This window comes from Myotis brandtii, unplaced genomic scaffold, assembly GCF_000412655.1.
Source record: "Myotis brandtii unplaced genomic scaffold, ASM41265v1 scaffold326, whole genome shotgun sequence".
NCBI lineage: Eukaryota > Metazoa > Chordata > Mammalia > Chiroptera > Vespertilionidae > Myotis > Myotis brandtii.
This window is the reverse complement of record NW_005362534.1, coordinates 877,530-884,002: the sequence shown is the minus strand read 5'-3', so window position 1 is coordinate 884,002 and position 6,473 is coordinate 877,530. Positions and strand designations below refer to the sequence as shown.

At 45.3% G+C, this 6,473-nt stretch overlaps 1 pseudogene; it reads right to left on the bottom strand.

The window, feature by feature from the left end:
* Positions 1 to 420: 420 nt before the first annotated feature.
* On the bottom strand, positions 421 to 4,834 carry LOC102254306 (annotated as a pseudogene).
* Positions 4,835 to 6,473: the final 1,639 nt, after the last annotated feature.

Here is a 6,473-nt window from a genome sequence, read left to right as displayed (position 1 = left end):
AGAGAGAGAGAAACATCAATGTGTGAGAGAAACATTGCCCTATACTCACCTGGACCTGGGATCAAATTTGCAGCCCAGGTATGTGCCTTGACGGGAACTGAACTTGCAACCTTGTTGATGTACAGGACTATGCCCCAACCAAATGAGCCACCAAGACAGGGCTAAACATTTATTAAATAAGTGAAAGAAAGAATTAATAAAAATGTGAAAATAAATGGAGGGAAGGCAACATGAATAGAATATAAATCTAGAGTCTGAGCTTTTTTCCAAGTTAGGACTACCTAAGCCCTTTCCCTTGTTCAAGGGGCCTGGGGTGCAAACTGTGGAGGTCAGGAGATTCTCGGTGTGTTGGGGATCAATTTGGGACAGGAACTCCCCAACAGCTCTTCCCCTTGCTGGGGCTGGTAGTCCAGGGGGCTCTTACTCCCTAGAGGCCATGTGGACCATAAGGTCCACCACCCTGTTGCTGTAGCCGAATTCATTGTCATACCAGGAAACAAGCTTGACAAGGTGGTCATTGAGGGCAATGCTAGCCCCAGCACTGAAGGTGGAGGAGTGGGTGTCACTGTTAATGTCAAAGGAGACAAACTATCCTTAGTGTTGCCCAGGTTGCCTTTGAGGGGGGCCCTCTGATGCCTGATTCAGTACTTTATGTTATATTTGGCAGCTTTCTTCAGGAAGCAGGTCAGATCCACAATTTATATATTGGAGGTGGGGACACAGAAGGCCATGCCAGTGAGCTTCCCAATCAGCTCAGGGGTGACCTTGCCCACAGCCTTAGCAGTGCCAGTAGAATCACAGATGATGTTCAGGCCAGCCCCTTGACCATCACACCACAACTTCCTAGAGGGGCCATCACACAATCTTCTGGGTGTCGGTGATGGACTGTGGTCATGAGTCCCTCCACGATGCCAAAGTTGTCATGGATGACCTTGGCCAGGGGGCCCAAGAAGTTGGTGGTGCAGGAGGCATTGCTGACAATCTTGAGGGAGTTGTCATACTTCTCATGGTTCACACCCATCACAAACATGGGGGCATCTGTAGAAGGGGCAGAGATGATGACCCTCTTGGCTTCGCCTTTCAAGTGAGCCCCAGCCTTCTCCGTGGTAGTGAAGACACCGGTGGGCTCCACAACATACTCGGCACCAGCATCATTGATGGCAACAGTATCCAATTTGCCACAGTGACTAGGCACCCAATATGGCCAAATCCCCTCACTGTGACCTTCACCATCCTGTCTCAGGATTGCAGCTGGCACTACACAGGAAGACACAGCTGTCTGATGAACAGCAGGAGCAGAGAGCCAGTTGAGTTTTTTTTTAAGTTAGCAAATTAAAAGATAAGAAATATTGGCAAAGTTTAAAAGGATGAAGTTCAGTGAGATAATTAGGTTTGATTGAGTTTTCAAAAGCCATTGAAACTATTTATGTCATTTAATTGTTCTAGAATTTGGTTTTAGAATTAAATGTTGGGTTTACTCACCCAGAGGAGCCTGGAAAAGCAGCCTGTGTGGGTTCCCTGAAGATTCATCCCAGAAAGGAGCTTCCAGCTTTGCCTAAGGCTGGGCTGGACCAGCAGCCATGGGAGGAGGAGGTAAGGACCTTCAAATATGCAGCCTAGGCATAGGAGGCCAGAGTTTGCCTGAGGAGATGTGGGAAGAAGCAGCACTTGCCTTCTTGCCCTCCCTCGGACTCTGCCAGGTTTGAACAGACTGCTTCCTCCTTCTGAGCTCCTGACTCCATTAAGACCTGCTCACCCAGCAGTCACCCACTGTGCAGCCTCAGTACTACTCATTTCCACAGCCCTAAAGCTGTTTCTGAACCAGAACTAATCTTCTGTCCCATCTGACTGCCCCGAAGTTCATGGTCACACTGCTCCTTGGGGCCCAGTCTCCATCCATGTCTTCTGTTTTACCTTTTGAAAGCAAATTTGCATTTTGTCCTGAACTAAAATAACTGAACTAAAAAGAAATCTCAAATGATGGAGTTTCAGGCATCAGCCACTAACTAGGGATTTTTTTCCCCCCAGAAGAATATGAGTGTGCTTTGGCCTGTGCTCCGTGCTGCTTACACAGCTGGGAGCTCCTGGCGCCACTTGGCTTTGACTCCCAAGGAAGTTACAAAATGCCCTACTTCCTGGCTGTTAGCCTATTTAAAAATAAAAATGGGTTTACAAGGTCCTGGTCTTCATGCAGTCTGTCATTAGTCACTGCTTCATTCCCTGGAGCTTCAGCTTTAGGCAGCCCAAGTGCTGTGCCAAGCCGGGACCTGCACAGTGTCTCCTCTCCTTGACCACAGCTGCCTCAGCTTCCCGTACTGTGAGACCCACGCAGGCTTCCAACCCTTCTGAAACTTCTTCCAAATACCACTGCTTTGCCTCCACCCCTCCAACCTAGTTGGGCCACCACTGTGCGTCCCTCACCTGGGCTTCTATGGTGGTCAAATGGCAGACCTCCCTGTGATACTGTCACCGCTCTGGTCCACTCTCTACACAGAGTCAAGGGGATCTTCCAAAAGCACAAATCAGATCTTGTCAGGCTCTCCTTAGCACCCTCCAGGCCTTCCCACTGCAGTTAGAGTGCAACGCAAACTTCCTGCTAAGACCTAGGGCAGTGGTCGGCAAACTGCGGCTCGAGAGCCACATGCAGCTCTTTGGCCCCTTGAGTGTGGCTCTTCCACAAAATACCGACTTCTGCACATGGGCCACAACGTTTCAATCACACTGTATGTGCGCGCCCGCACGTGGTATAGGTCCTAGGGGAACTGCCTGACCTGCCCCTCACCCCCTCTTCACTTGCCTTTCTTCTCTTCGCTGTAGATCAGCCACTTCTCTTTCTGGCCCTCAAATACTCCGACTCATACCTGGATCAGGTCTTTGCATAGATGCCTGAGCCAGGTATGAGACCAGACTGTCTCTGGTCTTTGCACTCATGCCCAGAGGCTGCACCAGCGAAAGGCACTTTCTAGCATGAGCAAATTGCCTCCACCTGGTCTAATCCGCAGAGTGATCTTGTTCAGGTGAATGGGCCCTGTTTATCTGCTGTCCCCTCACTAGAACAGGAAGTCTGTCCAGGGTAGGCATATTAGGCATCTTGTTTACTCCCATATCCACAGAGCCTAAAAGAACGCTAAACACACAGTAGGTGCTCAGTAAGCATGTCTTGATGGAATCCTCTTCATTCAGGCTAATTGTCACAATCCACTTGGGGAACATTCTTGCATCTGTTACGACTATGTACTTACACAGAACCACAGTTAAATCACTGAAAATGATGATACTTGGGAAGTCCTTGATATTGAACATTTCAGGGGGTTCTGTTCATCTCATGTTTTTCGTTCAGTGTGAGGAGAGTTGGGAAATGAATACCCTGTGAGGCCAGCATGACTTCAACTTTTAAAAGTCTAAACCTCTTAGAAACCGAACAGATGATGTCTTGGAATCTTTTAATTGCTCTTCTTTTACACAATTGAGGAAGTGGCCTCATTAATTAGGTTAAATGTTGACATGGCGTTGGTTTCTTTAAAATGAAAAAAAGTCATACAAATGTAAAAGATTTTGAATAATCTTACTTCACTTCATGCTCATTAACTGCTATCATTGGTTTATGATTTTAGTTTCTCTTAGATCAGTGATTTTCACCTGGGAGTGGTTTTGCTTCCAGGGGACATGGGTAATGTCTGGAGACATTTTTGGTATCATGACCTGGAGGGTGTCGCTGGCATCTGGTGTTTAGACATCAGGGAGGCTGTTAAACATCCTACATTGCGCACAGCAAAGAGTGATCCAGCTCAAAATGTCAATAGTGCTAAGATTGAGAAACACTGTCTTTATCTTAGACTATGTAAACTTAATGGTGCACTGAAAAGTAAGAAAATACATTTTATTTATAGAAACTTTGGAAGTATAGATAAACCCAGAGATGGAAAAAAAAAACACACAAAAACATCTGTTAATCCTTTGGTGTTTTTGGTTTCTAGTATTTTTTTTTCTATGCACATATATATTATTGTTAACAAAATGACATGTTCGGAGATACTGATCTGTAACTCTTTTTATTTAATTGTGCCTCAGGAACCATGTCCATGTCATTCAGGATTATTTTACAACATGGTTTTTGACGACTGCATAGTGTTTCACTGTATGGATGTAATGCTATTTATTACATTCTTTCCCGACCTCAGGATATTTACATTTTCTAATTTTATCTTTCATTCTCAATGCTTTGATGAGAGCTGAACATTTTGGTATCCGAGTTTTGTGCAGAACTATGCTTATTTTTGTGAGCTGTATTCTTAGAAGTTGAACTGCTGGGTTAAAAGTTATATTTCAAGGCTTCAATTGCTATTTTTAAAAACTAGTAACTAGATTGTGAGCTCCTTATAGGTGGAGACATACTTTACACTCCTTGGTACCCCTCACTGTGACTTGCTGTCTTAAGTAAGGCTCCCTCAGAAGTGGATCTGAGAATAAGATTCAAATGCAAGTCATTTAGGTGGGAAAACACCAGTCAAGGAGTGAGGAAGTGAGGCAGGAAAGGGAGAAGAGCCAATGCAAGGGGTGATAAAGAGCAGGCTACTCTCAGGACAACTGGGACTCCATACTCTTGAGCAGCTTTATGAGAAGGCATGGAGCACACCTCAGAGTTGTCCCACCTGATGGAGGAGGAAGCCAGGGTATTGACCTTCCTACTCCCATTCATCATGGCCCAGGGCTGCTCCTCGGGCACCCGCAGCTGCTCTGGCCTTCCTTGCAGGGTGGATGTGCTCCCATCATAGAAGAAAGCCCCTAGCTGGAGAGTGACTGGTGCTAGCAGGAGGGAGCCGTCAGCGGGCATGGGGATGGTGAGTGCCAAGGTCGTTACTGTTGGTGCACTGAGAGTATAGGCTACACTGGCCCAGCAGCAAACACACAATAGGTGCCCACTCAGTACTTTTCAAATAAACTAATGACACTTTGCACCTTTTTTTCCTTATAGGATAAAAGAGTCACACTTTTTTAGAGTAGGAGGTGAGCTCAGGCACAAGCCCAGCAACCTTCCAGTTGCAAATGATAAAATGGGTCCAGAGAACTGGAAGCTTGTCAAAGCAAGGCTCCTTCTCCTTGCCCAGTGATGGAGGACTCCCTGGGCCTGACTTGGGTAATGAACTTGAGTCTTCCCATAACTGACAAGTAATGAAGCATTCAGCTCTGGGTGTTGGGGTGCACAATCTTTCCCTAAATCATTCTAAATACACCTCTGTCTCAGAGTTTTGAAATTGCTGCTTCCTTCTGCACAGAATGGTCTCCCCTAGATCTCTGCACAGATACCTCCTTTTCATCATTCATGACTTGGCTCCAATGTCACTTCCTCATTGAGGCCACTCTGGCCTGTGGTTAACTCAGCTAATAAGTTTAGGGAGACATCATCAAATGCTCAAAACACATACAAGGCACAGAAGCCCAGAAACTATCCAGAGACTATCATGAACAGTCAGCTCATGAGGGAGACATTTTCCACAGCTCTCCATGATCTGTGTGGGTTGGATCTACTGGAAGGGTGAATTCTCCAAAGCCCCATTCATGAAACACAAAGAAAATGTAAAATGTATAGGAACTGGGCAGGCAGTTTGGGCAGAAGGAATTGGAGAAGGGACAGTCCCAGCAGATGACCATTCAGCAGGGACGGGGCAGGGAACTGTCTGAATTAAGTTTGTTGTGATGCTGAGCATCTTGTTTCCACTATCTGAAGTCTACTCTCCATCTTCTCCCCTTTTCCCTGCTGTGGCCCTGGTAGCTGACCTGTAGGAGTTACATCCACAGGCCCCTTACTCTTGGGCTTTCTTGTTGGGAGCCTAGAGGGATCAGTGCTGGTACTCCTTGTGGAATTGGGTGTGCTTGTCCAATCCTTTATGAATACTCCCTTTATTAAACTTGTCTCCATCTACCCAGTTCACATGCTTCGTCTATTTCCTGCCGGTACCTTGACTGAGACAATATTTTTGCATATTTAAGACTCACACATTCATCTTAGCACCTATTTATTTCAGAAGCTTTTACATAGTCATTTGAAATGATGTCATGTCTGGTTCTCTTTTTCCTTTGTTGAAGGTCATGTTCTCTCTACCCTTTTTCATCTTTGTTTCATCTTTTTTGAGAGAGAATTTAAATATAGTAAAGTGCACCAGTCTTAGAAGTACAGCTTGATGAATTTGTACATTTATATATGCCTGCAGAACTGCTCCTGAAATCAAAATCTAGAACATTTCCAGCTTCCCTGAAGAGTCTCTCAGGTGCCTTTCCAGTTACTACCACCTTCCCAGAAGTAACCACTGTTCTTTTTTAAAAAATCATTATGTATTGGTTTCGGGTGTACAGCTTAATAGTTAGACAATCATATACTTTACAAAGTGTTCCCCTTGATATTTCTGATACCTACCTGGCACCATACATAGTTATTACAATATTATTAACTATATTTCCTATGCTTTAGTTAC